Genomic DNA, 11307 nt, shown 5'->3' with positions numbered 1-11307 from the left:
TACATTAACAAATTGAATAATAAAAATCATATGATCATCTCAATAGATGCAGAAAAAGCTTTTGACAAAATTCAACATTCACTTATGATAAAAATTCTCAACAAAGTAGGTATAGAGGGAGCATATCTCAGCATATTAAAGGCCATATATCACAAGCCCACAGCTAACATCACACTCAAGGTTAAAAGCTGAAATCATTTCTTCTAAGATGAGGAACAGGACAAGAATGTCCACTCCCACCACTTTTATTCAACATAATACTGGAAGTCCTATCCACAGCAATCAGACAGAAAATGAAATAAAAGGAATCCAAACTAGAAAGAAAGAAGTAAAATTGTCACTGTTTGCAAACAACATGATACTATGCATAGAAAATCCTAAAGACTCTACTAAAAAACTAGTAGAATTCATCACTGAATTCAGTACAATTTTAGAGTACAAAATTATTATACAGAAATCACAACAAACTAAGAGAAAGAGAAATTAAGAAAATCCCATTTACAATCACATCAAAAACCAATACCTAGGAATAAATCTAACTAAGGAGGTAAAAATCCTGTACTCAGAAAATGATGTCAGTGATGAAAGAAGATGAAGACAACACGAAGAGATGGAAAGATGTACCAACCTCCAGGAATGGAAGAATTGATATTGTCAAAATGACCATACTATCCAAGGCAATCTAGATTCAATGCAATCCCCATCATAACACCAATGGCTTTTTTCACAGAAATAGAACTCCCACTTATATAGGCAATTACTCTACTAAAAATGAGGCAAGAATATAATGGGGAAAAGACAGCCTCTTCAAAAATGGTACTGGGGAAACTGGACAGCTACATGCAAAAGAATCAAACTGGACTACTCTCTCATACCATGCAAAACAAATTCAAAATGGATTAAAAGTTAAGTATAAGACCTGCAAACATAAAACTTATGGGGAATAAAAAACATAGGCAGTACATGTTGCTTACTGAATGGGAAAAAGTATTGTAAATCACATTTGATATGTGTTTAATATCAAAAATATACAAAGAATTATATAACTCAATATCAAAGAAACAAACAACACAGTTTTTAAAAATGGGCAGAATCAAGACTGTATGGTACCGGCAAAAGAAAAAAGAAATACAAATCAATGGAACAGGATAGAAAACCCAGAGATAAATCCACTCACTTATGGTCACCTTATTGATGACAAAGGAGGCAAGAATATACAATGGAGAAAAGAGTCTCTTCAATAAGTGGTGCTAGGAAAAACTGGACAGCTACATGTAAAAGAATGAAATTAGAACACTCCCCAACACCATAACAAAAATAAACTCAAAATGGATTAAAGACCTAAATGTAAGGCCAGTTGCTATAAAACTCTTAGAGGTAAACATAGGCAAAACATTCTTTGACATAAATCACAGCAAGATCTTTTTTGATCCACCTCCTAAACTAATGAAAATAAAAATAAAAATAAACAAATGGGATCTGATTAAACTTAATATCTTTTGCACAGCAAAGGAAATCATAAACAAAACAAAAAGACAACCCTCAGAATGGGAGAAAATATTTGCAAATAAAGCAACTGACAAGGGATTAATCTCCAAAATATACAAATAGCTCATGCAGCTCAATATTGAAAAAACAAATAACCCAATCAAAAAATGGGGGGAAGATCTAAATAAACATTTCTTCAAAGAAGACATACAGATGGCCAAAAAGCACATGAACAGATGCTCAACGTCACTAATTTTTAAAGAAATGCAAACCAAAACTACCATGAGGTATCACCTCACACCAGTCAGAATGGCCATCATCAAAAAATCTGGAAACAATAAATGCTGGAGAGGGTGTGGAGAAAAGGGAACCCTCTTGCACTGTTGGTGGGAAGGTAAATTGGTACAGCCACTATGGAAAACAGTTCAGAGGTTCCTTAAAAAACTAAAAATAGAGTTACCGTATGATCCAGCAATTGCACTCCTGGGCATATGCCCAAAGAAAAACATGATCTGAAAGGATACATTCACCCCAATGTTCATTGCAGCACTGTTTACAATACCCAAGTCATGGAAGCAATCTAAATATCCATTGACAGAAGAATGGATAAAGAAGATGTGGTACGTATATACAATGGATATACAACTCAGCCATTAAAAGAAACGAAATAGTGTCATTTGCAGAGACATGGATGGACCTAGAGACTGTCATACAGAGTGAAGTAAATCAGAAATAGAAAAATATCATATAATATTGCTTATATGTGGAATCTAGCAAAATGGTACAGATTAACTTATTGGCAAAGCAGAAATAGAGTCACAGATGTAGAGAACAAGTTTATGATTACCAAGGGGGTAAGTGGGGGGGTAGCAAATTGGAAAATTGTGATTGACTATATACACCACTATGTATAAAATAGGTAACAAATGAGAACCTACAGTTTAGCACTAGAAACTCTACTCAGTGATCTGTGGTGACCTAAATGGGAAGGAAATTTAACAAAGAGTGTATATATGTATAACTGATTCACTTTACTGTAGAGCAGAAACTAACACAACATTGTAAAACAATTATTTTTTTTAAAAAAAGAAGAAAAAAAAATGGACAGAGGATCTGAATAGACATTTTTCCAAGGAAGAAATACCAATGGCTGGATAAATATCTGACAGTATATTTGTTTCAGGTAACCAATAGAAATGTTCTATAGATTTTGCATTGAATAAAGATAAATTATGAATTTTACTATGTATTTATAATATATACAGGGATCTCAAATATGGTACCCTTCTTAGTTGGAATGTAATAACTTAATTTAGCTTGGATTTAAAGTAGCAAATATCCATTTGCTTTTATTAACATAAATTCAAAAAGGTATGTAAATAAAATCAACACTGCACTTTTAACTGACTATATAAATAATCACATAACATATATAATATTGATGTGAGTTATAAACTCATATTCTAGTAGTCATATCTTTCATCCAATACATTTTTAAAGTATATATTTTCTAGTTCTCTTATTGTATGTAAGCTAGCTGCTAAATTCATTTAAAATTATTTCTCAGTAAAATAATATGATCAATTTCTAACATATAGTATGTTTCCATTTCATGCTATCCTGACTGGAAAAATATCTCAAGTACTATAAAATGAAATATGTATTTTCAAATGGAAATGTTAAACAAAATTGTTACTTTACTAAATAAAATTTAATTGTCAATTGAATTTTTTCTCAGCTCCTGATGATTAGAACTTCTGTTTGTGTGTTTACCTAAAATTGTGGAAGACATGAATTTTTCATTAAATGCAATAATTGTTTTTGTTTGCAGTGACATTAATATATCTTCCTGTTTCTCATGAGCTAACAAAAATATGAGCCCTGGTTTACTTACAGTTTAATAATTCTTAAATTTTGATAATTACCTCAAGACTGTTAAGTATAAGTTTGTTTTTGTTTTCCTTATTCCTTTTCTCATCCCAAATCACAAATGATCTAAACCAAGGTCATTGTAAGCCTTAAGGAGATGAAGAAAGTGAGCAAACAAAAATTTCCATCCCAATGAAGGTCACTGACCTTAGGAGAGATTTGTGTTTGAATGGGAAAGTATTAGCTTTGAATAGAAATAAGATCAATTTTTTTTTAAATTTAGTTTAGATTTAACTTTCTAATCCTTGAAAATATAAAATGACTATTCTGTTAGCTGGCAGAGATAGGGAAAGCTATAGATCACTCCCTAAGTGATCTTCCAGAAGTAGGAAAAATAAACCTATTTAATGATCCTCCCACTCTGACTTTCTCCTATTTAATAAGCCAATGACACTTTTTTTCAAGTTGACAAAACCAGTTTTACCTTCATAAGTATTACATGCCATAAAGCAGATACCTTATACATTTTGAATTTGTTCAAAAATTGTTCTCAAAACAAACTGTTCTTTTCCCATATTTTTACTCACATTATGACTTTAAGTGTTGATCAAATTAAATTGAGTACATATAATTTCATCAAAGAAAAGCGAATTACTTGCGTTCTCCTCTCTGAAATTAATTTGACAAGGTATTTAAGCTTATGGCCAATTTCAATTCTAAACTTTAGGTGTTTATTTATTCATTTATTTATTTTTGTGGTACGTGGGCCTCTCACTGCTGTGGCCTCTCCTGTTGTGGAGCACAGGCTCCAGACGCGCAGGTTCAGTGGCCATGGCTCACAGGCCCAGCCATTCCATGGCATGTGGGATCTTCCCGGACCAGGGCATGAACCCGTGTCCCCTGCATCGACAGGTGGACTCTCAACCACTGTGCCACCAGGGAAGCCCCCTAGTGGGTTTTTAATTGTTGTTTTTCTTTTTAACTCAATCATTTTTGTGGCAAAAAAAAGTTATTTCTAAATAACAAATTGTATCTGAGAGTCTTTTGTATGAAGTGCTGTCATTTTCTTTTTCCTATATGCTACAAAAAAAAATTATGAAAGTAAAAAGGTGTAAACCATCCTTTTCCTTCACTCCATGAAGGCTACCACAGTATTTTTACACTTGACATTCCAAATTCATATTAATTCGTTTCAAGATATTAAAACTAGGGACAGTTTTGAATGTTGAGGTTATTTTTGATTGATCTCATTTTCTAGAGTCAAAATAATCAGTGTAGTGCCTTAATGACAATAAGTTATATCTAAATTGCAATATAAAACAAGATATGACCAGGAAGAATTTCCATAGAGAGTCCATTTTATGGAATAGGTACAATGTCAGATATTTGGCATCTTGAATTTATTCTAATATTGTACTAAATAAACATTAATGAGACTTGCTATGTGTCAGCCTTTGTGTTAGTCACTTGGGATTTATTTTAGCTTAAAATATTCTTCCTGCTCTCAAAAGCAGCACTTTTTATAGAACTACAATTTTCGCTAAATTACCTACAATGTACCACACACTCTGTGGTTTATTAATGTTCATGTTCATTTTATTCATTTAAATGAGAATAGTTTACAGATTGCTTGAATCCAGACAAAAAATTATTTTCCATGTCCTTTCCCCTTCAGTTCTTCAGTATCTAGAGAGAATAATTGCCATTGCAGTACTGAAATGGTATTACAAAGCTAAACATTTATGTGATAGCCTGGAAAGTTTACTAAACTCTCTATGAATTTTATCCATGTTTACTGTTATTTTATTTGTATGTGCTTTCCATAGTATGTTAATTTAATATCTCCTTGAAGTATTCATTGACTTTTCTACCTTTCCAATAATATGTCTATGAGTTTCACAGTTAACATCAATTTAAATTTATCTCTTCATCATGTCAAATAATCAAACTAAAAATTATTCTTAATTAATTTTCCACATGGCTCTCACATGCTTATATCTAATAAGTCATGGCCAGACAATTTTTAAAAATTATTTTATATGTGTTTGTTTGTGTGTGTTAAGTGGGTGGGGAAGTTAACCTTGTTAAATTCTGAGAAATAGAATAAGGGCTAAATAATGTATGTATATAATAAACTTTCCTCTTATACCTGTGATTTGCTATTGTTTCCATGTTACATTCTGATTAATATTTATAACTATCATAATCTTAAGGAGATGATGAGTAATATCTATTGAAAATAATGAAAATATCAAGAAAAAAGGAATGGATATAAAATGTGTACTGGTAAATATTCAACTTTCAGAAAAGGGAACTTGTTCTACATTAGAAACTATTACATGTAAAGATTATTTCAAAGTTTGCCCTAGCAGAAACGAAACAAGCAAACAAAAAGTACATGTGCACCACACCCAGACATCAAACACTTATATCTTAATGCCATAATATACATCTGTTCTGCTACTTATATATTTTCACAAAGACCTTTTATGTTTAGGAACTGGTAATTTCTATGTTCTTCAAAGATTCTCAGATTGAGGCTGATTTTATTTGGATAGAATGGATGTTTTAAGTGAAGAATCTTTGTTATTTTCTGAGTTATATGATAATAAATATAATATGTGTAACTTAGAAGACATCTCTTTTTAAAAATTACAAGATACTTTTAAGAGAATGACCAATGAAGTAGTTAACAGCATGTCTCTTACATTAAATAAGCCTGGTTTCCAGCTACATCAAAGCTAAATAATATTAGTTATTCCATTAGATTTAATTTTCTAGAAACATTTAATAGGTTTCAGGTACTTAGAGTGTATAAAGAGATGGTAATAATAATGCATATGTTTATTTGAGGGTCAAACAATACCCCATGCTCAAAATACATAGCACAGTTACTGGCATATTGTAAGCAATATATTTTATTATTATCATTATTATTGTAAGCATCTTCTTACATAATCAAATGGTGGCTTATGAGTAGCTAATTTAAAAAAAACAGATACAGAATTAAAATGTATATTCACTTGCCTATTAATTACTCTAAGTATATAGTCATGTGATGTAAACTACTGTAGGAAGTATTTATGTTTCTACTGTAATTTCTTATAGGAAACAAGAGATAAATTGTATAAACTCAATTTTCAAGATGTAATAGTAGTTTCCTTTAGTGGTGTCATATTTGCCCTGATTCTTCATGATATGTGTAGCCATGTGTTGTCATTTGAAGGAGCAGAGACCTTTACCAGTCTTTAAGACTGGTTTTGGCATGTAAGGACTGACTTCTCTCTGGTTCCCAGCCTGATAGGACAGCCTTGGGACCACAGTCAGGCAGGGCTGCTGCTGGGTTATGGGCTCTTTCAGAGTCTATAAGAAGGTCTGTTACCAGGGGATGCTGGCGGGTATGGCTTCTCCCCTATCCATTGGCGGATGGAGTTGGTTGGAAGACCATGCAAAAGTGGGACAAGAGCAGAGTCAATAGGAGCACAGGGCTGTCTCGGGTTCCCATCTGGGACTGAAACACCGTCAGCAAGCTTGCCACCAGGGTGAGGGCCTGCCTTCTGGAAGTGAACCTTATTAGTCTTGGAATCCGTCAATGTTTCACAGACTCTTCCTTGGTGCCAAGGCTTCCACAAAGGCACTTTTGTCTATGGACAGATGAAAAATTATGTTTCTATGGGGGAGTTGAGGAATGTGGACATTTTATTCCACCATGTTTCTGACATCATGAACATTACTTTTATTGTATTTTTTTGTTTGAAGGAGTCATACAATAATTTAATGATTCTTTGAGTCCAGGTTTCTTTATTTGCAAATAATGCTCTCTATGTATTCTTTACAAGTATTTTAAATTTTTTATTGAATATACTTGATTTATAATATTTTATTCATTTCAAACATAAAACATAGTGATTCGATATTTTTTATAGATTAAAATTTACTTAAAGTTATTTCAACATAATGCTTACATTTCCCTGTTCTGTACAATATATCCTTGTTGCTTATTTATTTTATACATAGTAGTTTGTAGCTCTTAATTCCATAAGACATTCTCATCTCTCCCCCCTTCCTTCTCCTCTCTGGTTACCACTAGTTCCTTCTCTATATCTGTGAAAGTGTTCCTGTTTTGCATATGCATTCAGTTTTATTATATTTTAGATTCCATCTATAAGTGATAACATAGAATATTTGTCTTTCTCTGTCTGACTTATTTCACTTAGCATAATACCCTCCAGGTCCATCCATGTTGTTACAGATGGCAAAATTTCATCACTGTTTATAGCTGTGTAGTATTCCATTATATATACATCTTCTGTATCCATTCATCTGTTGATGGACAATTAGGTTCCTTCCATATCTTGGGAGTTGTAAATAATGCTGCTATGAACATTGGGGTGCATGTATCTTTTCAAATTAGTGTTTTATTTTCTTTGTATAAATAACCAGGAGTGGAATTGCTGGATGATATGGTAGTTCTATGTTTAGTTTTTTGAGGAACTTACATAGTGTTTTCCATAGTGGCTGCAATAACTTCCATTCCCAGCAACAGAGTACAAGGGCTCCCTTTTCTCCACATTCTCACCAATATTTGTTATTTGTAGACATTTTGATGATAGCCATTTGACAGGTGTGAGGTGATACCTCATTGTGGTTTTGATTTTAATTTCCCTGATAGTTACTGATGTTGAACAATTTGTCATGTACCTTTTGGCCATCTGTATGACTTCTTTGGAGAAATGTTTATTCAGGTCTTCTACTCGTTTTTAATAGTTTCTTCTTCTTATTATTATTTTTGATATTGAGTTGCCTGAGCTGTTTATATATTTTAGATATTAACCCTTAACAGTCATATTATTTGTCAAAGAGTGTTCTGCCTATATTTTCCTCTAAGAGCTTTATAGTATCCAGTCTTACATTTCGGTCTTTAATCCATTTTGAGTTTTTTTTGTGTGCGTATGGTATTAAAGAATGTTCTAGTTACATTTTTTACATGTAGATGTCCAGTTTTCCCAGCACCATTTATTGTAGAGCCTGTGTTTTTTACATTGTATAATCTTGCCTCCTTTGATATAGATTAATTGACCATAGGTGTGTGGTTTTATTTCTGGGCTTTGTGTCCTGTTCCATTTATCTATATTTCTGCTTTTGTACCAGTACCATATTATCTTGATGACTGTAGCTTTGTAGTATTGTCTGAAGCCAGGGACCCTGATTCCTACAGCTCCATTTTTCTTTCTCAAGATTGCTTTGGCTATTCAGGATCTTTTGTGTCTCCATACAATTTTTAAGATTTTTTTGTATCCAGTTCTGTGAAAAATGTCATTAGTAATTTGATTGGGATTGCATGGGATCTGTAGATTACTTTGGGTAGTATAGTCATTTTAACAATATTGATTCTTCCAATCCAAGAACAGGGTATATCTTTCCATCTGGTTTTGTCATCTTTGATTTCTTTCATCAGCATCTTAGAGTTTTCAGAGTACAAGTCTTTTGTCTCCTTAGCTAGGTTTATTCCTAGATATTTTATTCTTTTTGATCTGGTGGTAAATGGGATTGTTTCTTTAATCTCTCTTTCTCATCTTTCATTGTTAGTGTATAGAAATGCAAGAGATTTCTGTGTATTAATTTTGTATCCTGCAACTTTACCAAACTAATCCATTCCTTATTTAGTGTTGGGAGGCTATATGTTTCTTGAAATTGGTCCATTTCTTCCAGGTTGTCCAGTTTTGGGAATAAAATCATTTGTACTATTCTCTTATACATTTTTATATATCTGTGGAATCAGTTGTTATTTCTCCTCATTCATTTCTTATTTTATTTATTTGGGTCCTCCCTCTTTTTTTTCTGATGATCCTGGCTAAAGGTTTATCAATTTTGTATATCCTCTGAAAAAAATAGCTCTTGTTTTCATTTTCTTAACATTTATTTTCTTCTTTTTTGTGTGGGGGTGGTCTCTGATTTTATTATTGCTTTCCTTTTGTTGACTTTAGGCTTTGTTTATTCTTCTTATTATTATTTCTTTAGATGGTAGGTTAGGTTGTTTATTTGAGATATTTTTTGAGCTCAGCCTATATTGCTGTAAACTTCCTTCTTAGATCAGCTTTTGCTTCATCCCATAAATTTTGGAAAGTTGTGTTTGATTTTCATTTTTGTCAAGGTATTTTCTAATTTTCTCTTTTATTTCTTCTTTTTTTTTTTTTTTAGTATCATGCTGTTCAGTCTCCATGTGTTATTGCTGTACCCATTTTTCTTCTTGTAATTGATTTCTAGATTCAAACATTTTTGGTCAAAGATATGCTTGATATAATTTCTATCCTATTAATTTATTGAGACTGCATAGCATGTGGTCTATCCTGAAAGCGTTCCATGTGCACTTGAAAAGAATGCATATTCTGCTCTTTTTAGATGACATAATGTAGATATCTATTAAGTGCAACTGGTCTAATGTGTGATGTAAGATCAATGTTTATTGATTTGCTTTCTGGATGATCTCTCTATTGATGTAAGGAAGCTGTTAAAGTCCCCTATTATTATTATATTATTATTAATTTTTCCATTTATGTCTATTAATATTTGTTTCATATATCAAGGCCCTCCTCTATTAGGTGTATATATGTTAACAAGTGTTATATCCTCCTCTTTTATTGATCCCATTATCATTATATAATAGCCTTCTTTGTCTTTTCTTATACACTTTGATTTATGGTCTATTTTGTCTTATATGAGTATTGCCACCCAACTTTCTTGTTGCTTTCATTTTCTTGGAATGTCTTTTTCCATCCTTTCACTTTCAGTCTGTGTGTCTTTAGTTCTGAAGTGTGTCTCTTGTAAGCCACATAAATATATCTTGAATATTTATCCAATTACCCACCCTAAGTCTTTTGATTGGAGCATTTAGTCTGTTGACATTTAAATAATTATTAATAGGTATGTACTTATTGCTATTTTAAACCTTGTTTTCCAGTTGTTTTGTAGCTCTTCTCTGTTCTTTTTTTTCTCTTTTTACTTTCTTAACTTCTGGTTTGATGATTTTCTTTAGTGGTATGCTTGTGTTCCTTTCTCTCTAGTTTTTTTGTCTTTTATAGGTTTTTAATATGTGGTCACCATGAGCTTCAAATATGTTGACCTATATCTACTTGTCTTAAAATGATAGTAATTTATGTTTAAACACATTCGAGAAGATCTACATTTTTTACCCTCCCCCCACATTTTGTGTTCTTGATGTCATATCTCACATCTTCATGTTTTTTTCCTTTATTTTTTATTGCAGTTATTGTGGATCTTACATCTTTTTCTTTTTTCATATACATACTAGCTGACTTAAGTGATCTTCAATACTTACTGTATATTTGCCTTTCCTATTGGGATTTTTCCTTCCTATGGATTCTTACTTCTTTTACATTTAGAGAAGACCCTTCAACATTTTGTTCAGGGTAGGTTTAGTATTGCTGAATTCTTTTAGTTTTGGCTTGTCTGAGAAATTATTTCTCTCTCCTTCTATTCTAAATTATAATCTTACTGTGTTGAGTATCCTAGGTTGCAGGTTATTCCCTTTCAGGAATTTGAATACATCATGCCATTCCCCTCTGGGCTGCAAAGTTTCTGCAGAGAAATCAGTTGGTATCTTTATGGGGATTCCCTTGTACATTACTCTTTGTCTTTCTCTTGCTGCCTATAGCATTCTCTCTCTATGTTTAAATTTTGCCATTTTAATTATGATATGTGTTGCTGGGGGTCTGTTTTAGTTCATCTTGCTTAGGAGCCTCTGTGTTTTCTGTAACTTGATATCTATTTCCTTCTTCAGGTTTGGGACATATTCAGCCATAATTTTCATCAAATATATTTTCAATCCCCATCTTTCTCTCTTTTGCTCTAGGACCACTATAATATGAATGTTTGTGTGCTTGACGTTATCCCAAAGGTCACTTAAAATGTTTTCATTTTTGTTTATTT

The sequence above is a fragment of the Hyperoodon ampullatus genome, assembly GCF_949752795.1.
Source record: "Hyperoodon ampullatus genome assembly, chromosome: 4".
Classification (NCBI taxonomy): domain Eukaryota; kingdom Metazoa; phylum Chordata; class Mammalia; order Artiodactyla; family Ziphiidae; genus Hyperoodon; species Hyperoodon ampullatus.
The sequence above is the reverse complement of the archived record's forward strand: the minus strand, read 5'-3'. Positions refer to the sequence as shown.